The sequence below is a fragment of the Mustela nivalis genome, assembly GCF_964662115.1.
Source record: "Mustela nivalis genome assembly, chromosome: 4".
Classification (NCBI taxonomy): domain Eukaryota; kingdom Metazoa; phylum Chordata; class Mammalia; order Carnivora; family Mustelidae; genus Mustela; species Mustela nivalis.
In genome coordinates, this window is record NC_139023.1 from 37958611 (window position 1) to 37983694 (window position 25084).

A 25084-nucleotide genomic window follows, 5' to 3' on the forward strand; every position below is an offset into this window, starting at 1 on the left:
AATAATCTGATTAAAAAATGGGCAGAGGACTTAAATAGATATTTTTCCAAAGAATACATACAAATGACCATTACTAATCATCAGGGATATGCCAATAAAACCCACAAAAGATAGTACCTTACACCAGTCAGAATGGTTGGTATCCAAAATATAGGAAATAACAAATGTTAGTGAGGCTGTGGAGAAAAAAGAAACTTTGTGCACATTACCCTATTGGTGGAAATGTAAACTGGTATAGCCACTATGGAAAACAGTGTGGAGGTTTCTCAAAAAATGAAAAATAGAAATGTCATATGATCCAATAATTCCATTATTGGGTATTTACTGAAAGACAATAAAAACAGTAATTCAAAAATATATATGCAGCCTTATTATTGTAGCATTATTTACAATAGTCAAAAAATAAAAGCAACCTAAGTGTCCCTAAGCATGCAAATGGATAAGGAAGATATAACACACACACACACACACACACACACACACACACACACACACACATGAATATTATGCAGCCATAAAAAAAAAAAGATGAGATATTGCCATTTGCAACATTATGGCTGGATGTAGGTGGTAAAATGGTAAGTCAGATAAATCAGACTGAGAAAGACAAATGTCATAATTCCACTCATAAGTGGAATCTAAAAAAAAAAAAACAAAAAAATGAATGAACATACAAAAAGCAGAAGAATCACACCCACAAATAAAGAGAACAAACTGATGGTTAACAGAGAAGAGGGGGATAAAGGGGTGGGTAAAATGGGTGAAGGGGGATGGAGATACAGGCTTCTAGTTTTGAAACAAATAAGTTACTAAAGTAAAAGGCAGAGCATGAGGAATACAGTCAATGATTTTGTAATAGCAATGTAATGGGACAGATGGTAGCTACACTTGTGGTGATCATGACATAATGTATAAACTTATCAAATCACTAAGTTGTACACCTGAAACTAATGTAATATTGTGGGTCAAGTGTACTCAAATAAATAAAATAAAAACCAACACAGAGTCAAGGAAAATGAAGGAACCGAGCAACATGTTACAAATGAAAGTACAAGAGAAAATCTTAGCGGAAAAAACCTTAATGAAATGGAGATAAATGACTTGTCTGACAAGGAGTTCAAAGTAATGGTCATAAAGATGTTCAAAGAACTAAGAAGAATGGATAAATACAGTGAGAACTTCAACAAAAGGATAAAAAATATCTAAATACCAAATAGAATTTCTTGAGGTGATGAACACAACAACTAAGCTTAAAAGTACAGAAGAGGGTTTCAACAGTAGACTAGAGGAAGCAGAAAAAAGGATCATTGAATTTGAGCCAGAACAGTGGAACTTACCCAATTACAGCAGCAAAAAGAAAGAAAAAGAAGGGAAAAAAAAGTGAAAATAGTTTAAGGAACATATGGGACAATTTCTAGTGTACTAACATTCACATTACAGGAATCTCAGAAGGCAAAAAAAGAAAGAAAGGGGCAGAAACTTATTTAAAGAAACAATGGCTGAAAACCACCTAACTTGGGAAAAGACGCAGACTTCCAGATATAAGGAGCACAGAATTCTAAATAAGATTAACTCAAAAGAGTTAAAGACAATGAGAGAATCTTAAAAATAGCAATAGAAAAACAACTCATTATGTACAAAGGAATCCCTATAATATCATCATCATCAGGTTTTTCCGAAGAAATTTTATAGGCTACAAGGGAGTAACACAACATATTTTAAGTGCTGGGGAAAAAACTTCCAATCAAAAATGTTTTACCCAATAAAATTATATTTCAGAATTGATGGAGAGGGTATGGCTGGGTGGCTCAGTGGGTTGCCTCTGCCTTCAGCTCAGGTCATGATCTCAGGGTCCTGGGATCAAGCCCTGTCTTGGGCTCTCTGCTCAGCAGGAAGCCTGCTCCCCCCACCTTCCTACCTCTCTGCCTACTTGTGATCTCTCTGTCAAATAAATAAATAAATCTTTAAAAAAAAAAAAGAATTGATGGAGAGATTATGAGTTTTCCAAATAAGCTAAAGCTAAAACAATTTATCATCATGAAACCAGTCTTAGATAAAATGTTGCATGAAATTCTTTAAGCTAAAAAAAAGAAAAAGAAAGGCACTAGGTAGTAACAAGAAAACATTTGAAAGTATAAATATATAAAGGTGGTGGACTGATCACTTACAAACCTAGTATAAAGTTTCAAATACAAAAATAGGAAAAATAACTATAATTACAATAATTAGTTAAGTGATACAAAATATAAAAAGATTTAAAATGGAACATTAAAAAATAAAATGTTGGGTATGGAAGTGGAGACTAAAATGTAGAGCTTTAGATTGTTCAAACTTAAATTTTTATCAACTAAAATAGACTGGTATAAATATAAGCTGTTCTATGGAAGCCTTATGGTAACCTATAGTAGATATACAGAAGATAAAGAAAGCTAAGAAAGTCATCACACCATAAATGAGAGCAAAAGGAAAAGGGAACACAGAGGAACTACAAAACAGACAGAAAATGATTAACAAAATGGTAATAAGTACATACCTATGAATTATTACTTTAAATATAAATGGACTAAATTCTCTAATCAAAGGACAGAGCAGCTGAATGGATTAAAAAAAAAGTTAAGAACCATCAGTATTCCCTATAAGAGGCTCACTTCAGACCTAAAGACACATATAGACTAAAAGCGAAGGGATGGGAAACATACCCTATGTAAATGGAAACCAAAAGAAAGCTGGAGTAGCTATCTTTATATCAGACAAAATAGTCTTTAACACAAAGGTAAAAGGAGATGAGAAGTACACTAGATAATGATAAGGGGGTCAATTCAACAAGAAGACATACATTTGTAAATATTTATGCATCCATCAAGAGACCACTTAAATATACAGTTGACCCTTGAACATGGCTTTGAACTGCACAGGTTTACTGATATATGAACTTTTTTCCCTGATAAATACAGTACAGTTCTAAAAATATATTTTTTCCTCCTGATGATTTTCTTAATATTTCTATTCTCTAGCTTATCTTATTATAATAATATACCATATAATACATAAAATATACAAAATGAGTGTTAATAGACTATATTATCATTGAGGCTTCCAATCAACAGTAGGCTATTTGTAGTTCAGTTTTGGGGGAGTCAAAAGTTATATATAGGGTGGCTGGGTGGCTCAGTGGGTTAAAGCCTCTGCCTTCAGGTCAGGTCATGATCCCAGGGTCTTGGGATCAAGGCCCGCATCGGGCTCTCTGCTCAACTGGGAGCCTGCTTCCTCTTCTCTCTCTGCCTGCTTCTCTGCCTACTTATGATCTCCATCTATCAAATAAATAAATAAAATCTTTTTAAAAAAGTTATATATAAAAGGGTAGTGTCCCTAATTATCATGTTATTCAGTGGCCAACTGTATAAAACAAATATGAACATAACCTAAAGGGAGAAATCACAATATAACGATATTTGGGGACTTTAATATTCTTCTTACATTCAATGGCTATATCATCTAGATAGAAAATAAGTAAGAAAACTTTGGCTTTCAATGAAAAATTAGACCAGATCAACTTAAGAGATATACACAGAACATTCCATCAAAATCAACAGAGTACATATTTTTCTCAAGTACACATGGAACATTCTCCAGGATAGATCACATACTAGAACACAAAACAGTCTTAGTAATTTAAGAACACTGAAAACATATCAAGCACCTTTCCTAACTGGTATGAAACTAGAAATAATTTACAAGAGGAAAGCTCACAAATATGTACAGATTAAATCAATATGTCACAAAACAAGCAATGGATCAAAGAAATAAATCCAAAAATATCCTGAAACAAATTAAAATATAAGATATCAAAACTTTTGATATGTTGCAGGAAAAGCAATTCTATGAGCAAAGTTCATAGTGATAATGGCTACTTCAAGAAAGAAATATCTTCACTAAACAACTTAACTCTATATTTCAAGTAACTAAAAAAGAAAGAAAAAAGAACAAATGAAGACCAAAGTTAGTAGGAAAATGGAAGTAGTGGAAATAAATAAAATAGAGACTAAAAAGACAATAGAAAAGTTCTATGAGACTAAGAACTGGTAATTTAAGAAGATAAAATTGACAAATCTTTAAATATACTCAACAAAGAAAAAGTGAAAATACAAAATTATGAAAGAGGAGACATTGCAAGTGATACTACAGAAATACAAAGGGTAAGAAACTATTATGAACAATTAAATGCCAATAAATTTGATAACTTAGAAGAGATGGATAAATTTGAAGAAATCTACAGCCTATCAAGATTGATGAAGAAATAAAAAAATTTGGAATAGACTGGTTACTAGTAGGAAGATTGAATCAGTAATCAAAAACCTTTCAACAAGCAAAAATCCAGAATCCAACAGCTTCTTTGGTGAACTCCACTAAATGTTCACAAAAGAACATTAATCCTGGGGCACCTGGATGGCTCAGTGGGTTAAGCCTCTGCCTTCGGCTCAGGTCATGATCTCAGGGTCCTGGGATTGAGCCCCGCATTGAGCTCTCTGCTCAGTGGGAAGCCGGCTTCCTCCTCTCTCTCTGCCTGCCTCTCTGCCTATTTGTGATCTCTTTCTGTCAAATAAATAAATAAAATCTTAAAAAAAAAAAAAAGAACATTAATCCTAGGCATCTGGGTGGCTCATTTGGTTAAGCATCTACTCTTAATTTCAGTTTATGTCATAACCTCAGGGTCTTGAGATTGAGCCCCATGTCAGGCTCCATAGTCAGCATGGAGTCTGCTTAGGATTCTTTCTCTTGGGGCACCTTGGTGGCTCAGTCAGTTAAATATCTGCCTTCCACTTGAGTCATGATCTCAGGGTCCTGGGATCAAGTCCCATGTCAGGCTCCCTTCTCAGTGGGGAGACTGCTTCTCCATCTCCCTCTGCCCCTCCTTACCCCCTGCTTGTGCTCTCTCTCAAACAAATAAATAAATAAAATCTTAAAAAAAAAAAAAAAAGATTCTCTATCTTTCCCCCTGTCCCTCCACTATCTCTCTTGCTCTTCCATTAAAAAAAAAAAAAAAAGGAACACTTAATTACTCATTTTATAAGGTCAGCATTATCCTGATACCAAAACTTCACAAAGATATTACAAAAAAGTCACAGGTCAATATCCTCAAACATATAAGCAAAAATCCTCAAAAATTTTAACAATACATTTTAACAATACATTAAAAAAATTCTATACCAAGATCAAGTGGGATTTATTCAAGGGATGCAAGGGTGGTTCAACATCCATAAAATCAACCAACATAGCACAGCACATTAACATAAAGAATAAAAATCGTATAATCATCCCAATAGAGAAAGCATTTGACAAAATTCAACACTGATTTATGATAAAAATATTCAACAAAATGGGATTAGAGAGAATACACCTCAACATAGTAAAGGCCAAGTATAAGAAGTACACAACTAACATCACATTCAGTGGTAAAAGCTGAAAGCTTTTCATCAAGAATCAAGGAATAAGAAAAGATACCATCTCTTGACACTTTTATTTAACATAGTCCTAGAAGTCTTACTGAGAGTAATAGGCAAGAAAAAGAAATAAAAGACATCCAAACTGGAAAGGAAAAGTTGAAAATCATTATTCATCATTGATACAATATTATACATAGGAAGCCCTAAATACTCCACTAAAAAAGCATTAGAATAAATTCAGTAAAATTGTAGGATACAAAATCAAAATACACAAACTTGTTCTGTTTCTATGCAATACTAACAAACTATCAGAGAAACTAAGAAAATATTCCTATATATAATTATATCAAGAATAATAGAATCTCTAGAAATAAATTTAACCAAGAAGGTAAAAGATCTGTACACTGAAAATTAGAAAATATTGGTGAGAGAGATTGAAGATGACACAAATGAATTAAAACACACTCTATGCTCATGGATTGGAAGAATTAATATTCTTAAATGTCCATACTACCAAAGCCATCTACAGATTGAATGCAATCCTTATCAAAATTCCAGTGACATTTTTATAGAAAAATTAAATCCTAAAATTTGTATAGAATAATAAAGACTGCAAATGGAATAAGGAATCTTAAGAATAAATAAAACTGGAGACATCATGCTTTCTGATTTCAAAATTATTGTAACATGATACTAAATAAAACATTATGTTATTGGCAAACACATACTTCAATGGAAAAGAATTGAGAGCCCCAAAATAAATTAATTACAAATATTTGTCACATTTGTGTGGACTTATTACAGAAGAACCAAAATAAACAGTGGAAAAATAATAGTATCTTCCATTAATAGTGTTGGGAAACTTAACATCTACATAAAAAGGAATGAAACTGGACCTGTTTTGTATAAAAATTGACTCAAAATGGGTTAAACATTTGAACATAAGACCTAAAACTATAAAACCCCTAGAAGGAAACATAAGTGGTAAGCTCCTTGACATCAGTCACAGCAATGGTTTTTTGAATTTCTAAAAGCAAAGTCAACAAAAACAAAAATAAACAGCTGGTAGTACATTTAACGGATTTATAGACAGCAAAGGAAATCATCAACAGAATGAACAGGCAACCTATTGAAAAGGAGAAAATATCTGCAATTCACATATCTTATGAGGGGTTAAGATCAATAAAATAATTCATATAACCCAGTAGCAAGAAAACAAAATAAAAATCAACTAAAAAGATAGGCAGAGGAGCTAAGTAGACATTTTGCCAAATAAGACATACAGATGACCAACAAATACATGAAAAGATGGTTCATATTATTAATCACCAGGAAAATACAAATCAAAACTACATGGGGTATAACCTCATATCTGTTAGTATCTCTATTATCAAAAATATAAGAGCAAACAAATGTTGGCAAGAATGTGAGAAAAAGAGAATGCTGCACATAGTTGGTCAGAATGTTATAGCCATTATGGAAACATTAGAGAGATTCCTAAAAGTTAAAAATTAGAGCTAGCATATGATCCAGCAATTCCACTTCTGGGTATTTCTTCAATAAAAACAAAATGCTAACTTAAAAAATATATTCACCCCCATGTTCATTGCAACATTGTTTACAGAAGCCAAGACATGGAAACAACCTGAATGTCCATCAATGGATGAATGGGAAAATAGGTGGTATACATTATATAATAAAACACTCAGCCATAAAAAAATTAATTCTTGCCATTTGCAACAACATGGATGAAACTTACAGGAATTATGCTAAGTGAGAATAAGACAGAGAAAAATAAATACCATATGATCTCATTATATGTAAAAATCTAAAAGCAAAACAAAACTACCTAACAAGTTCTGGTCCAAGATGGCAACATAAGAAGACTCTGAAATCATTTCTTCCCTGGATACACCAAATTTACATCTATTTATAGAGCAGTTCCTGCTGAACTGAAAGCTGGATGAATAGCTTCTGCTCAACAAATAATAGGCCACATAGAAAACAGCAGGAGAGACAGAGACATAAGAAAAAAGAGAACCCACATCCTCATTGATGGGAATGGCAGTTGGGAGGGATAGAACATAGGGATGGTGAAGAGATTTAAAGTCTGCCCTGGAACACAGAAGAAAAAAAAAAAAAAGCTGTAGTTTAAAAGAACAACTAAAGGGGCACCTGGGTGGCCCAGTGGGTTAGGCATTTGGTTTTGGCTCTGGTCATGTTCCCAGGGTCCTGGGATCGAGCCCTGCATTGGGGTCCCTGCTCAGTGAGGAGTCTGCTTCTCCCTCTGCCTTTGCCTCTCCCCTCTGCTCATGTGCTCTCTCCCTCTCCCTCTCCAATAAATAAATAAAATCTTAAAAATATAAAAAGCAACTAAATATAATGGGTCCAGGCTTAGAATTCCATCAAATGATGGGAGAGCTCTGGAACTCTTTTTGGGTCAGAGGGGCTGGTAAGAACCACAGTTTACACCTTTCCTCCACTTAGACAGCATAGACAAGAACAGAGTCCGGGTGCCACAGCTGACTTGCTGCCTTAGCAAACCCCAGCCCCTAGCCCACATCAGCCTTAGACACTCTGGGACAGATAAAAATAAGAACAAAAACGAAACAGTTGTTTAAAACAGTAAATAGATTGCAGAGTAACCAGACCCAGAATTTTGCCAAATAATGGGAAGCTGCTGAAAACCTCTCCAGATCAGAAGGGTTGGCAAGAGCCATAGTTCATGTTCCCTTTCTACCTTGATAGTGTGGATGGGAGCAAAGTCTGGGCACTCTAGTTGGTCTAACACCCAAGTAAGCCCCAGCCTAGCCCAAACAAGCCCTAGCTGGTCCCAAGGTGGGACCAGAGTGGTACATACCAGGACACCCCTGGTCAGCACTCATTATAGCTCCAGTCATCATGCCAAAGAGACAAATACAAAGCCTCCCAGGATACACTCTAATCCACACAAATTCTGATGCTCCATTTTCAGGTAGCTTGCCAGGTAGCATTACAGAGTGTTTCAGGACTTCCTGGCTCATGTCTGCTTCAGCTTCAGTCACTCCAGGTAGGCAACCTCTGCAGGGAGAGCCCTGGGACTTCCCCTAACCCATATCCCACTTCTGCTCCAGCCACCCACCAGGGTACCCTTGGTGCTGAAGACCCTCAGACACACTGTCAGGCACCCAATTCAGCTTCAGCTTTCCTCCTAGGGTACTCTGTGTATGGAGAGCCCCAGAATAACCCAGCTTGCACCAATTTAGCTTCAAGTCCTCTCAGGGTGTACTCTGTGCAGAATATTCTGGGATGGCCCATGCCCACCCATTGAAGCTTTGGTTATTCTGTTAGGAAGCCCTCTGTGCAGAAAGCCTCAGGACTACCCCAGCCCATTCCCATTTCAGCTCTGGTAATTCCACGAGAACAAGCCCAGCATAGACTACCCAGGACCTCCGGCACATGCAAGCCACAGCTATGGCCAGCTAGCAAGTCACCAAACACACACAGTCTACAGAGGGGATGATGATACTTAAGTCTATCTTCAGCTACTTAGCTGTTCCACCTAATTCATAAAAATAAATACAGGAAGTCAAGCAAAATGGGGGGACAGAGAAATATGTTCCAAATGAAAGAACAAGACAAATCCTCAGAAGAAGAACTAAATGAAAGGAGATAAGCACTATGCCTAATGAAGAGTTTAAAGTAATTACAGTAAAGATGTTTATTAGATTGGAGAGAAGAATAGAAGAACTCCATGAGAACTTCAACACAGATTAGAAAATATAAAAAAGAACTGATCAGAGTTGAAGAATATAATAACTGAATGTAAATATATATTAGAGGGAATCAATAAATTAATGGATGCAGAAGAATGGGCCAGTGATCTGCAAAATGGAGTAATGGGAGAAAAAAAAGATGGAGTAATGGAAGGACCCAAGCTAAACAGAGAAAAGAAAAAAAGAATTTTTAAAAATGAGGGCAGGTTATGGGGTCTCCTGGATAACATCAAACATAACAACATTTGCATTATAAGGATCATAGAAAGGAAAGAAAGAGAATGGGGCAGAAAACAATTTGAAGACATGAGTTGAAAACTTCCCTAACATGAAGGAGGAAACAGATATCTCTACGATCAGGAAGCACAGAGAGTTCCAGAAAAGATGAAAGACCAACACCATGGCAAAATAATTAAAATACCAAAGGTAAAAGATACAGAAAAAATTTTTAAAAGATAAAGGTTACATGCAAAGGAAACCCCATAAGACAACTGGCTGATTTTTCCATCAAAACTTTGAAGGATAAAAAAAAGTGGCATGATATTTTCAAAGTGCTGAAAGAAAAAAAAAAAAAAAAAAAAACACCTGTAGCCAGGAACATTCTACCTGGCTAGGTTATCGTTTAGAATGGAAGGAAAGATAAAGAGTTACCCAGATAAAACTTAAAAGAATTTATCACCACTATCATGGTCTTATAAGAAATGTTGAAGGGAATTCTTTAAGCTGAAAAGAAAAGGCCACAGTTAGAATAACATTGTGAATAAAATGATATATAATATCTAGATATAGGGATAAAATGATATAAAATATGACTAATATATGTATGTATGTATGTATGTATCTATCTATCTATGGACGGTGAGGAATAAAAAAATGTTCTTTTAGAATATGTTCTAACTTAAGTGATCATCAATTTAATACAGACTGCTCATACTTAGGATGTTATATATGAACTACATGGTAACTCTAAAACCAAAACCCTATAAAACACACACACACACACACACACACACACACACACACAAATAGGAAAGCTAAGCATAACAGCAGAAAATCATCAATCATAAGGAAAGAGAGTAATAGAAGAATGGAGAAGAGCAACAGCTTTATGATGTTGAGGTATGTTCCCTCTATCACTACTTGTTGAGGGCTTTTATCAGGAATGGAACCTGTACCCTGGGGCAAGTAATGCGTTATATGTTAATACAAAAATTGAAAAAAAATAAAAAGAAAAAAGAATGGATGCAGTACTTTGTTAAATGTTTTTTTCTGCATCTATTGAGAGGATAATATGGTTCTTATCTTTTCTTTTATTCAAGTGGTATACCATGTTGACTGATTTACAAAATTGAACCACCCTTATAGTCCAGGAATAAATCTCACTTAACTGTTGTGAATCTTTCTTTCAGTGACAGTTAATATTATCCTCAATGGAGAAAAACTGAGAGCTTTCTCTCTATGGTAAGAGACAAGACAGGGATGTCTGCTCTCACCACTATGATTTAACATAGTACTGGAAGTCCTAGTCTCAGCGATCAGACAACCAGCAGAAATAAAAAGCAGCCATATTGGCAAGGAGAAGTCAAACTTTCACTATTCACATCCAACATGATACTTTATGTATAAAACACTCGACCAAAAATTGCTAGAACTGATATACAAATTCAGTAGTTGCAGGACAAAAAAATCAATGTACAGAAATCTGTGGCATTACTGTACACCAAAAATGAAGCATCAGAAAGAAAATCATGGAATCAATCTTGTTCACAATTGCACCCAAACCCGTAAGATACCTTGGAATAAATCTAACAAAAGAGATGAAAGATCTGTACTCTGAAAACTATAAAACACTAATTGAAGAGGATAAAAAGAAATGGAAAAACATTCCACGCTCATGGATTCTAAGAAAAAATATTGTTAAAACATCCCACTTACACCAACGGATAAATCATCCAGGCAGAATATCAATAAGGAAACAATGTCTTTGACTGATATATTTGACAGACCAGCATTACCCTGATACCAAGACCAGACAAAAACACTGAAAAAGAGGGAACTACAGAAATATCCTTGATTAACAAGAGGCAAAGAGCCTCCACAAAATATTAGCATACCACATTCAACAATATATTAAAAGGAAAATTTACCACAATGACGTGGGATTTATTCTGGGATTTAAGGATGGTTCAGTATTTACAAATCAATCAACATCATATACCACATCAACAGAACAAGGATAAAAATCATATGATTATCTCAATAAATGCAGAAAAAGCATTTGATAAAATATAAGATCTATTCATGATAAAAAAATATCCATAAGGTGGACTTAGAGGGGAACATACCTCAACATAATAAAGAGCATACATAAGAAATTCACAGCTAACATCATACTCAATGGTGAAAACTGAGAGCTTTTCCTTTAAAGATCAGGAATAAGGGGCACTTGGGTGGCTCAGTGGGTTAAAGCCTCTGCCTTTGGCTCAGGTCATGATCTCAGGGTCCTGGGATTGACCCCTGTATCAGGCTCTCTGCTCAGTGGAGGGATCAGGAAATCAGGAATTAAAAAAAGGATGTCAACTCTTATCACTTTATTCAACATAGTATTGGAAGTCCTAGCCAGGGCAATCATATAAGAAATAAAAGGCTTCCAAATTGGTTAGGAAGAAGGTAAACTTTCACTATTATCAGATGACATACTACTATACATAGAACACCCCAAAGACTCTATCAGAAAGCTCTTGTAAGTAATAAATTTAATAAAATTGCAGGATACAGAATTAATATCCAGAAATCATTTACATTCAATTCACTAATAACACAGTAGTAAAAAAGAAAAATTAAGAAAACAGTTCCATTTACAATTACACAAAAAAGGATAAAATACCTAGACAAACATTAACCGAGGTGAAACACCTATACTCTGAAAACTTTAACACACTGATAAACTGAAGACAACACAAACAAATGAAAAGAATTTGCATGCTCATGGATTATAAGAATATTATTCAAACATGCACACTACCCAAAGCAATCTACAGATTAAATGTGATTCCTATCTAAACACCAGCAGCATTTTTCTCAACTAGAAAAAATATTCCCCAAATTTGTATGGTACCTCAAAAGAGCTTGACTAGCTGATGCAAACTTGAGAAAGAACAACGCTGGAGCTATCATAGTCCAAAATTTCAAGATATACTACGAAACTATAACAATCCAAACAGTTAGTGCAGTCACAAAAATAGATGTATATATCAATGGAGCAGAATAAAACCCAGAAATAAACCTCTGCTTTTACATTCAATGACTGTACAGAAAAGGAAAAAAGAATATACAAAGAAGAAATATTGCTAGGAAAACTGAACAGCTGCATGCAAAAGAATGAAACTGGGCCACTTTGTAACATCGTACACAAAAATAAACTCAAAATGGATTAAAGACCTAAATGTGAGACCTGAAATCACATAAAACTCCTAAAAGAAAACTGACAGTAATCTTTTTGAGATCAGATTTAGCATTTTTCTAGACATGTCTCCTGAGACAAGGAAAACAGTAACAAAATAAATTATAAGACTACACCAAAATAAGAAGCTTTTTCACACCAAAGGAAACTATTAATAAATCAAAAAGGCAACCCACTGAATGGGAAATGATATCCACAATTGATCAATAAGGGATTAAGATCTAAGACATATTAAGAACTTAAATAACTTAGCACTAATAAATAACCCAATTAAAAAATGGGCAGAGGACCTGAATAGGTATTTCTCCAAAGAAGAGAGACAGATGTCCAACAGGCACATGAAAAGATGCTTAACATCACTAGTCAAAACCTTTAGCTATCACCTTATGTGTATTAGAATGCTAAAATAAAAAGATAAGAAATAATGAGCACTGATGAGAATGTGGAGAAAAAGAAACCCTCATGCACTGTCAGTGGGAACATCAATTGGTGCAGCTATTATGGAAAACAACATGGTGTTTCCTCTCAAAATAAAAATAGAACTACCATTTTATTCAGTAATTCTACTACTATACATTTCTCCCAATAAATAAAAATACTAATTTGAAAAGTCATACACACCACTATGTTTATAGCAGCATTACGTACAATAGGCAAGATATGCAAGCAATCCAAGTTTGCAATGATGAATGAATGGATAAAGAGGTTGTGGTGTATGTATATATAATGGAATATTACTCAAGCATAAGAAAGAATGAGATCTTACCATTTGTAATAGCATGGATAAACCTAGCAGGTATTATGCTGCTCAGACAAAGACAGATACCATATAATTTCATTTATATCTGGAATAAAAAAACAACAGATGAACAAACGAAGCAGAAGTGGGTCCATAAATACAGAGGAGAACAAACTGATGTTTGCCAGAGTGGAAGGGTGTGGGGGAATGAACAAAAAAGATGAAGGCGAGTGGGAGATACAAGCTTCAAGTTATGGAATAAATAAGTCATGAGAATAAAAGGTATAGCGTATGGAGTATAAATAGTCAATAGGATGGTAATGGCATTGTATAGAGGCAGATGTTAGCTATGCTTCTAGTGAATATAATGTATGGACTTGGTAGACTATATTGTACACTTGAAACTAATGTAACATTGTGTCTCAACCTCAAAACAAAAACAAAAACAAAACAAAATACTGGAGATTCTGGATATAGAGAGCAGATTGGTGGTTGCCTGAAGTGGGAACTGGGAAAAATGGGTGAAGGAAGTCAAAAGATGCATATTTCCAGTTATATAATAAGTCATGGGGATGTAATGTACAGCATGGTGACTATTAGTAATAATGCATTGCATATTTGAAAGTAGCTAGGAGAGTAGATCTTGAAAATTCTCATCACAAGAAAAAAATGTGTATGTTGATGGATGTTCATTGGACTTACTGAGGTTTTGTAATATATACAAATATCCAATCATTACATTATTCACCCTATAATTAATATAATATTATAAAAATTATATCCCAATTGAAAAAAAAAAAAGAGTATGGCTATGAGGCCAGCCTGGAAATATGAGAAGGATTTTCAGGCTCAGCATGCAGACCAGAGATTACTTTTAAAAATTCAAACAATTGGGGTACAGAAGCAGAGATAGGTAAAGGTTGTACAGGCCAATGTTGTACAGAGTCTAAGAGGCCCAAGTTGGAAAGGAAAGCTTAAAGCAGAAACAATCCAATAACACAGACACTACCTGACATTTAAGCCAGGTCTGAAGAAACTACTGGAATCAAATGACTGAAAACAACAGTTTGCAGATTTGTGGGGCTGGTACCTCCAAAACAAAACAAAACAAAATATGGTTTATTCTTTGGCATTGTTTTAGTGACTTTTCTGAATGCATGTTTGAAGGCGTGCATGTGCAACAAAGGGATACGAAGGATGCAATTCTTCCAGGAGAGGCAGAATTTTGCAGGTACTGCTGTTTGCAGAGAGGGTGAATTTCTCATTGAACTTCTTCCTTAGCTTTCTATTATTGGGATGTGTCTTGAATCTCCCTTTTATGTCTTCACCTGACTTTTCTGTGTCTGTATCTCTGGTGACAAAGACAGTGATAATTATTTAAATAATATGACTATTTGTCAAAGGCACTTAGCCATATTATTTTTCCCCTTTAATGAGTTAGGAGTGATATTGAGGAAGTTTTACACTTAGTTGGCAGGAATGTTCTCAGAAAATTAAAATAAAAGTAAAAGATGACATTTTACAAGATTGCTTTCCATTCTTAACATAATGAACAAATCAGTCACTGTTGAATAGCCCAATCTATTTTATTTCTTTGAACAAATTCCATTGTAAGAGCCAACATCATCTATGTGCTTCCAAAGCAGAAAGTAATTATCATCACAATTAACTTTTACAGAGATACACATTCTCCTTATGGCATTGCTTCTCATCTTCACCTTCCTCCCCAATTTGTATTCATATCTTCAAAATGGTTGTTTAAAAAAATTACCCCTTTAGCATTTTGTTATATAGCTCTGTAGAGGAACTCTGTAAAGACTTTAGATATAGATAACTGTTGCCTGAGTCACCAAAGTTACATTTTAGCCAATATGTAAGGTCAAGGGATATTGTTAAGGTCTTTAGAGAGTCTGAAGGAACTCTAGAAATACAGATGTTATCTTACTCAGATATAAAGATATTCAAAAGAATTTCTCTTTAGATATTTATGGTAATACAAGGACTTTAAAACTGCTTTTCTGACTTCTATTATGCCCTGATTCTTCACAGTATTTTGAAGGAGCCAAGTGTTTTTTAAATTTTATTTATTTATTTGACAGAGAGACAGACACACAGAGACATGGAGAGAAGGAACACAGCAGGGGGAATGGGAGAGAGAGAAACAGGCTTCCCATAGCAGAGAGCCAGATGGGGGGCTTGATTCCAGGACCCTGGGATTATGGCCTGAAGTGAAGGCAGATGCTTTAACGACTGAGCCACCCAGGCACCCCAAGCCAAGTGCTTTTAACTGTAATTAAATATGCCTTAGAAAAAAAAAAAAAAACAAACAAAAAACAGGAAACAAGTGGGAGCCTGGGCAGAACAGATCCTTATCTTCACAGTAAAGCTGTGTAGGCAGGGAAGACTAATCAGCAATATCAGTGGCCCTCTGAGATAGGCCAGAAGGATTGATATCCAAAGAGCTAATGTTAATCATGTGACTGCTGTGATCAAACTGTCCAGAATCCACTATGTGTCTCAATAGATGGCACAGAGGTAACTGAAAGGTCCGTGGACAAAAGGACCAGACCAATACAAAGCAAAAATTAAGCAAGGCTTTATTTCGTGCCAGCACAGAGAACCAAACCTACCAGCCCGGGCCACTTCCTACAAAGCGAAAGCGACGCTCCCCTAATCTCATAGGCCAATTTTTATAGAGTAAAGGCCATGTAGTTGAGCCTGGCCAATGAGACTGTAGCGCACAGAGAAAAGTCACACAATCATGCTAGGTTACACACGGGTGGCTAATTGGATTACAATTTACCCTATAATAGTTGTTTAAACTAGCCTATCACTTCTGTCAGAATTGGCACCTTAGTTTGGTGCTTGAAAGGCGGGGCTTACATTCTTTGGTGGGTAGGGAGGTAGTAGATGTGCTTTTACTGATTGGACGTCTCCACCTCGCCTAACATGTCCTGGTATCTGGGCTCTGTTAGCTCCGCCTAGCCTGACACGTCTTGGTACCTGCGCTCTGTTATCAGGGGCTAATTAGCTGTATTTTACTGGTCCTGTTTCTAAGTAAGTTCCTCTGGGGGGCGAGGTCAATCTAAGTTCACTGCATACACAACACAATGGCTGTTCTACCGGGATGGGGTTGCTCCAGTTGAGTAGGCCCTTACAGTAACAGAAAAAGTACAGAGAAGGTCTTACATATGTGTGTGGCCACATTACCATAATTTTTTGACTGGTTACTTGGTTGGATAAATTCATGTGGGTGATAGTGACAAGCTTTCTTGGAATTTGGAAAACAGGTGTAAGAATGGTCTCTAAGAATCAGGATATAGAATCCACCTCAAATGATAAGAAAGATTCAAAGTCACCTTGGAAAGATATGTTGGCCTCCTGAATAGAGCAAGACAAAAGATGTTAAGTAATCTAACAAGATTTATTAGAAACAGGGACTGATTAGCTCAAAATATAGAAAAGCAAGACCACTCAGCTATTAATGACCATAGTCCCTCCGCTCAGCCCTGTGGAAGGGAGAAAACACATCAATAAAAGTTTCACCCTTCGTGGTTTTAGCAGGAAGTATCTCAGTATTCTGATGAGGGACGTATCTGACCATAAGCACAATGTCATAAATATTACATTGATGAACTAATACCTGTTGTGCTAATTCTATGCTCACAAACCAATTTTATGATTATAATTATATTTTGCTGGAGTGGTTTTCCTTCAGGGAGAGAAGACTGCCAGAACACATGAACGGATAATCATCCTTTCAAGTGTACTGTGATTACCTTCCCAGAACCCAAGTCCCTAACTTTACCAAAGTCATCTGGCAGGCAAAACAAAGGTGTGACAATGAAGAAACAATGTAAATGTCCATTTGCAAGGCCTCTGAATGCCTTGCCAGGCAGCTTCTCTGATGCCACTGCAACTTTGGTGCACTGGTGGTAGTAGGGAACCTAACTCAGAGTGAAAAGATATCCCTCGTCTACTTTTGTTTCTGAGACCACACCTAAAATAATGGGCAACACACTGAGAAGTGTGAAGAATGCATGAAAGTCTTGGGGTGCATTGGGAGAAGGGTCATCACCAAGGTGGTGAAAAGGCTGGATACCATGTTTTATGAATGGGAGAAGACTCTTAGACCAGAGGAAAAAAGGGGAGGAGACTAAGAACACAGACACTGCCCTTATGATCTCAAGAGTTATCACAGGGAAGAAGAGAGTGGTTCTGTATGGATATTGGATTAAAATAAGAACCAAAGTGTGCAAACTATATGGAGATATATTTTTGGATCATTATAAGGAGTCGCTAATATTTGAAGTAGAGTTCTCAAGAGAAATGAATTTTTTGATTTTGTAGCTATTCTAGTGAAAACTGTACAGCAGCAATTTGAGAGGAAGATTGATGATTAGACTCCTGGAGAAGATACTATTTCTGGCTACTTTAAAAACCTCATTCTCTAAAAATTTCTGCATTTAAAGATATAATTGAATGTCTGAATTCTAAAGCACTGAAATATTTATGTATAAATATTTCATTTATATGAATAAATGTATTTTTTAAATGTTAGATTTTTTTTTTAAGATTTTATTTATTTATTTGACAGAGAGAAATCACAAGTAGTTGGAGAGGCAGGCAGAGAGAGAGAGAGGAGGAAGCAGGCTCCCTGCTGAGCAGAGAGCCCCATGTGGGACTCGATCCCAGGACGCGAGATCATGACCTGAGCCGAAGGCAGCGGCTTAACCCACTGAGCCACCCAGGCGCCCTGAATAAATGTATTTTTTATTAAAAATAAATATACTTCCAGTATATGGAAGAATTACTTTTATTTATAAGGTGACATTTTAAACCTATTTTCACAGAATTATATTAATCATTAGCTTTCCTTCATGACATAGTAACTCAAAATATTTCTTTTTATTTTGAATAATGAAATCAGTCCAAGTAAGCCACCATTGCAACATCAAAAACCAACAAATATGTAGGAATAAATCTATGGAATATTATGCAAAACCTCTATACTGACAACTATGCTACTGAAACAAGTTAATGACTCTCCAAATAAATGGATGAGTAAACCATGTTCAGGGATTAGAGTATTCAAAGTAGTAAACATGTCAGTTCTCCTCAAAATAATTGATAGAATAATTCTAATGCCAATATTAATATAGGTATCCTTAAGGTGTATTTTGTGTGTGAGTGTGTGTGTCTGTGTGTGTGTTGACAAACTGATTCTACAATTTTTAATGGAAATAAAAAGAAAAAATATAACTAATTTTAGAGATAAGTTAAAGATGAAAAATATACTTTACAAGATAATGAAACCTATTCCAAAACTATAGTAATTAAGACAGTGTGGTTTTGTAATAAGAATAACCTTCCATAAATAAAAATACACATTCTAGAAATAGACTCACACAGACTTGTCACTCTGTTTGTGACAAAGGTGATATTGCATAATAGGATGTTTCTTCAATAGATGTTTCAATTGGAAAAACATCTTGACACCTGCCTCATCACCACCACAAAAAATCAGTGGACTCCAATACAAACACAAAAAGCAAAACAATAGAACAAGTCAGATCATCATTAGCATCCTGGAATAAATGATCCCAACTATTGATAAGGATATGGAGAAATAAGAACTCATATAGATTATGGTAGGAGTATAAATAGCCACAAATACTTTGAAAAATTGACCCAACATACTTCTAGGCATGTATTCATCAAAAATGCAAAGTTATGGTCTAGAACATGTATAGCTTCACTGTAATAGCAAAAATTGGAAGTATACTATTATCCATGAATAGAATAGATAAATGTATTCAAACAATGACATAACATACATTAGTAAGATATAACATTCCACAATTATAAGTAATAATATGCATGAGTCTTACAAATAATGTTGAGTGATTATAGCTTGACAAAATATGTACTGTAGGATAATACTTGACAAAATATATATATGTAAGATATTATTCAAATAATAAAAATATAGTTCATGCTTATATATGCTATTAAAATTCAGGAGACTAATTATACTTGATGGGGGTTGATGACTGGAAGAGTAACAGGTGATTGGGACACTTAGGTGGCTCAGTGGGTTACAGCCTCTGCCTTTAGCTCAGGTCATGATCTCAGGGTCCTGGGATCGAGTACTGCGTTGGGCTCTCTGCTCAGCAGGGAGCCTGTTTCCCCCTCTCTCTTTGCCTGCCTCTCTGCCTACTTGTGATCTCTCTCTCTCTCTCTGTTCAAAAAAAAAAAAAAAAAAAAGAGAGAAAAGAAAAAAAAAGTAACAGGTGATTGATATTGTTTCTCAATCTGAGTGTTAAGGAATGTTCAACATCTGAACTGTTCACTTAGGATAGGTGCACATTTCTATATGTTTCTTATAATAGTTTAAAATTATTTTAAAAAATTCAAAAAAGTTCTTAGGTACTTGCTGTTTTCTAACACTTTTTAAAATATTATGTTTTAAATTACGCTAACTAATTTTGTTTGTTGGGGTATCGTATGCACTTGATTTCCACCTCTGTATAAGAATATGTATGATCTGAAGAGGTCCTAATTAGTACAAGCATGTTGAAACCCACATATCAAAGTTAACAAGTACATATTCTTCTTACGCACACATAAATCATTTAAAAGTGGATCATACATTAGGCTGAAAGTCAGCCTGAACATATTAGAAAGTGAAGGAATCACACATCATATTTTTGTTAGTGCAATTAAGAAATATGCTTATTTTCTGAGTCACCTGGGTGGTGTAGTTGGTTAAGCGTTGACTCTATTTCAACTCAGGTTGTGATCTTAGGGTTGTGAGATTAGAGCCCCACATTGGGCTCTGTGTTGTGCTGAGCATGGAGCCTGCTTAGCATTCGCTCTCTCCCCCTCTGCCCCCCAACTCCACCCCTAAAAAAGAAGAAGAAGAAGAAAGAAAGAAAGAAAGAAAGAAAGAAAGATGCTTGTTTTTAAAAATAGCTAAGAAAACCCCTATAAATGTTAAAAATTCAAAATACATTGCTAAATAATTCATAATTTAAAGAAAAAAATCATAATAGAAATTTGAAAACACTTAGAACAAAGGAGTAATTAAAAAAGAAGTATTAATTCATAGGTTTCAACCAAAGTGGTGTTTCAATGGAAATTTATATACCAAAATATTTTCAGAAAAAGTTATATTTAGAGGAAATTATTTTACATATATATATATGTAGAAATACAGACAAGGCTGCAAACTTATATGTAATATCCATCTGAAGCTTGAAAAACTAAATCTGAAGAGATTAAAAAAATACATACTAAATATAAGAATGTAATAAATAACAAAATAAATATACCATATGGATGAATAACTAATCTAAAAAGCCTGTTTTATGAAAATATATCAAAAAGGCACATTTTTCATGCTGGGAAAAATGAAAGATATAAAATAATTTTTAAACTAGTCACAACTAGGTATAAACTAGACATAATAAAAGATTAAAAAATTTCAAACTTAAAAAGATACAGTTAAAAACTATTTGATAATATTTCAGTCAACTTCAGTGAAATAGATGAATTCATGGGGAAAGGTAGAATATAAAGCTTTTTCTAATCACTTAAACACTTTTCACCTGTATTCTCCTTCTGAGTAAATACATAACTATAACGTATAATATTTGAAATAGTCTTACTTCTGTTGTTAACCTATAAATAGACAAGTTTTTGGTGGAACTAAATAATTTTTTCTACAGATTTGTTAAAAAAAAAAGGTCTAAAGACCTAGATTTGAGTTTATTAAAGATGCCAATTATAGCTCTAATGAAATTAGCTTTTCATAGAAAAATGAAAATCTAACATAAGAAAATGTCAACAAATAGCAGTGCTAATGTTATAATTTCATGATAATTTTAAGAGAAATTAAACCCTTTTAATAATTGATTCTTGTATATCTAAACACTTTAGACAAGTTCAATTTTCCATCTTGATAATTATAACTATTTTTGCTTTTAATATGTATTCATTAAGATCTCATTTACCTATAGCATTTTGTTTTTGGACTCAATTTATTGTCTACTGTGAATGAAAAGTGACATTGTCTTTAAAAGTAGAGAATAAATTTTCTGATGGTTTTGACAGACTACCTCCATCAAAGATTATTTTTTTAAGCTTTGGGATATATTTGACATATAATATTGTGTAAGTTTAAAGTATACAATATGTTGACTTCATACACATATAAAATGAAATGATTACCATCCTAATGTTGGCTAACATCTCCATCATGTCAAGTAATTACTATTTCTTTTGTTGTCCGGCATTTATGATCTACTCCCTTAGAAACTTTCAAGTACGTAATATAGTACTTTTAATTATAATCATCATGCTGTACCTTCATTACCCAGGCCTTACTCATTTTATAACTAGAAGTTCATACCATTCAACTAACATTTTTTCCTACCCACCAGCTCCTGGTAACCACTATTCTTATTATGAGTTTGATGCACACACACACGTGTTTGTGAGAGAGGGAGAGAGAGGGGGAGAGAAAGAAAAATAACTTCTTACACTTTTATGGGTAAGACATTGGCAGATGCCTGGAGCAGGTGCTTTCTGGGCTGGCGCTTTCTGACCTTTCTGGAGAGGCTGCCTCTGGCCTGCAGCTTATTGGACAGGAACCTTCTGGGCTGGAGCCTTCTTGTCTGCAGTGACCACCTTTTTTGCTGGAACATTTACAGCAGCTGTGGCAGCTGCACCCTTAGCAGAGGGTGCTTTTTTTGGAAGAAAATTCCAGGAGAGCTGCTTTTTTTGTAGCTTCCTAACTTCAAACTTGATTATTCTGTTCCTCATTTTCTTGGCCTTCCTGATTTTTAACAATCAAAAGCTGTCATCTTGGCTCTCCTTTCTCTGGCTTTCATCTTCTTGGCCCATCCTGTGACTGCGCATTTTGTACTGATATCTGTCTTCTGCCAGGCTTGTCAGACACACTTATGACTGGCATCGTGTGGACCCTTGAAGTCAGTGAGCTGTATGCTCTTGAGAGGCAAAGCCTGACTCCTTACCTGAGTGCAGGGTCCATCAACCAAAGGTTTCTGATCAATAACATCTATAATCTCAACCACCTTCCCTTCATGAAGTCCAAAGGAGATTAGACCACCTGGCCAACCACCACAAAGCTCCTGAACACTGTTGTGGCAGCGTTGGGCAAGAGGAGTTTGGGTTTTTTTATATTCCATTTGTAAGTGACATCATACTGTATTTGTCTTTCTCTAACATTTCACTTAGGATCATGCCCTAAGTTTCATCATGTTGTTACAGATGACAGGATTTCCTTTGTCATGGCTGAATAACGCTCCATTGTGTGTATATATATATATATATATATATATATATATTATATATATATATATATATATATTATATATATATATATATATATATATATGGGTGTATATACAATGGAATGTTACATGTACACATATATGTATATATACATATGTTCCCCACATATTTATCCATTTATCTGTTGATGGACACTCAGGTTATTTCCATATCTTGGCTGCTGTGAATAATACTGTAATGAATGTGGGAGGGCAGATATCTCTTCAGGATTCTGTTTTTACTTCCTTTGGATATGTATTGAGAAAGATTGCTAAATTGTGGTATTTCTATTTTCTAATTTTTCGAGGAAACCCCATACTGTTTTCTCTAATGGCTGAACCAATTTACATTCCCACAAATTTCTTATCTCCACATTCTTGCCAACACTTTTTCTTTCTTGTCTTTTTGATAATACAATTCTGACAGAGATGAGGTTATATCTCCACATGGTTTTCATTTGTGGTTTTTCTCTGACAATTGGTAATGTTGCACCTTTTCATGTACCTGTTCCTCCTTTGCAGGTCTATTGAAAAATGTCTATTGAATCTCTGCCATTTTTTTAAAATTTTTTATTTTTTATAAACATATTTTTATCCCCAGGGGTACAGGTCTGTGAATCATCAGGTTTACACACTTCACAGCACTCACCAAAGCACATACCCTCCCCAATGTCCATAATCCCACCCTCTTCTCCCAAACCCCCTGCCCCCAGCAACCCTCAGTTTGTTTTGTGAGATTAAGAGTCACGTATGGTTTGTCTCCCTCCCAATCCCATTTAATTTTTTTTTTCTGTTGAATTGTATGACTTCTTTAAATATTTTGGATATTAGCCCCTTAGCAGATATGTGATTCGGAACTTTGTAGGTTGCCTTTTCATTTGATAGATGATTTCCTTTGCTGTGCAAAAGCTTTTTAGTTTGATGCAATCCCACTTATTTATTTTTGTTGTAGGGATCATAATAAACAATCATTACCAAGACCAAGTCAAAAAGCTTTTTCAACAGGTTTCTAGAAGATTTATGGTCAGTTTTCATCTTTAGGTCTTCAATCCATTTTGAGTGAATTTTTGTGAGTGATGTAAAATAGGGGTCCATTTTATTCTTTTGCATGTGGTTATTCAGTTTTCCTAACATCATTTATTTATCCAGTTTTCCTAACATAATTTATTTTTTATTGAGGACTATACTTTCCTCATTAAGTAGTCTTGGCTCCCTTGCCAAAGATTAGTTGACCATATATGCAAGGGTTTATTTCTGGGCTCTCAGTTCTGTTCCATTGGTCTATGTGTTTTTTCACATACCAGTACCATACTGTTTTGATTACCACAGCTTTGTTCTATAGTTTGAAATTAGGAGGTGTTACACCTCCAGCTTTCATCTTCTTTCTCAAGACTGTTTTGGTTATTTGGGGTCTCTTGTGGTTCCACATAAATTTTAGGATTGTTTTTCCACTCCTATGAAAAATGTCACTGGCATTTTTATAGAAATTGCACTGAATCCATAAATGGCTTTGGGTAATAAGGACATTTTAACAATATTAATTCTTACAATTCATATTTTTCTACTTGTAGGCCTTTTTAACCAAACTTTAGTTAGGTTCTTTGAGCTCTTTTTTTCGAGGGAGACTTGACTTTAGCTTACCTTTATCACAAATCCTGCTGAGTCAGTTTAGTGAGAAATTATCCACCCTTAATACAGAGTTAAGTTCCTTATACTCTCACTGGGTATCCTCACCTTCTACTTTTACTTGTTTTTATTTATTTATTTTTTAAAGATTTTATTTATTTGACAGAGAGAGAGATCACAAGTAGGCAGAGAGGCAGTCAGAGAGAGAGAGAGGAGAGAGGGGGAAGCAGACTCCCTGCTGAGTAGAGAGCCTGATGCAGGGCTAGATCCCAGGACCCTGGGATCATGACCTGAACCGAAGGTAGAGGCTTAACCCATGTGCCCCGACTTTTACTTGTTTTATTTGGAGTTTTATCTCTTTACTCCTGATGTCTTGAATAAAATCTCCTTTACTGTTTTAACAAGGCTGGTTTTTTTTTCTTTCTTTTTAAGGAGTTTAGTTTATTTGACACAGAAAGAGAGACAGTGAGAGAGGAAACACAAACATTGGAAGCAGGAGAAGCAGGCTCCCTCCTGAGCAGGGAACCCAATGTGGGGGCTCAATTCCAGGACCCTGAGATCATGATCTGAGCTGAAGGCAGATGTTTAACCAACTGAGCCACCCATGTACCCCTGTTTTAACGAGACTTGAATAGAGAGCTCTTAACTATAGTCTTGAATAAAATCTTCTATACTGTTTTAACAAGTGTCAGAATAGTTTT

General features: G+C 35.1%; 1 pseudogene across 1 annotated transcript in view; it reads right to left on the bottom strand.

The window, feature by feature from the left end:
* Positions 1-22613, bottom strand: part of LOC309863885 — a 41220-nt pseudogene extending 18607 nt beyond the window's left edge. The window contains exons 1-2 of the transcript in view: positions 21946-22613; positions 16032-16132 (exon numbers count right to left, since the gene is read on the bottom strand). The product of the transcript in view is annotated as an uncharacterized misc_RNA (transcript). The remainder of the gene's footprint in view (positions 1-16031; positions 16133-21945) is intronic.
* Between the last annotated feature and the right edge of the window lie 2471 nt (positions 22614-25084).